Raw genomic sequence first — 794 nt, 5'->3', positions numbered from 1 at the left:
ATTCTAATTATTTTTATTAAATACTTTGAAAAAAGTTTATCTTATACAAAACAAATTATTATGAAATTATAATTTTTAATATTTTACCTCATCACAAAATTCATGAAAGGTGAAATTATATATCATTGTAAATTAGAAAATTTTGTTTCTTTTTTTTTTATGTTTTTGTTTTAAATTTATTGTAAAAATATTTTGTAATAGAGAATGGTTTCAAACAAATATAAGGAATTTTATATTAACCTAAAATATAACCTCAAAAACTTTCCCATCCTGTTTTTCATTTTTTTTTTTTTTTATTTAAATTTTGAAAAAAACCATAAGAGTTTTTAAATTTTATAATTATTTTATAACTTAATAATAAAAACTTTAATATTTTTTATAACGGTAACGTTTTTCATGAAAAAAAAACCGCGTGATTCTCATTAAAATTTAAAAAATAATAATAATAATTATAATAATAAAAAACTCATAAACTTTATTAATAATTACGTAAGAAAAAAAAAACTTTTTTGTTACCCCTTAAAAATATAAAAAAAATATAAAAATTTAAAAAATGTTACAAGTTTTATTTTTTTTTTTAATAATAATAATAAAAATAAAAAAATTTAAAACGTTCACATAAAGAAATAAAAATAAAAAAATTGTTTCTGGTGATTTTAATAGTTACCATAGCAACCGGTTCATATTGAAACATGGAGGCTTGTTTAGCTCTTTGGTATATTGCTGGGTTGTATTAAATATTTGTGTTAGTTATTATTTCAATTCGTATTTAGTGTAGATTTTTAATTTTTGAA

Source organism: Pediculus humanus, genomic scaffold (genome assembly GCF_000006295.1).
Source record: "Pediculus humanus corporis 1103172107401 genomic scaffold, whole genome shotgun sequence".
Lineage (NCBI taxonomy): Eukaryota > Metazoa > Arthropoda > Insecta > Psocodea > Pediculidae > Pediculus > Pediculus humanus.
The sequence above is the reverse complement of the archived record's forward strand: the minus strand, read 5'-3'. Positions refer to the sequence as shown.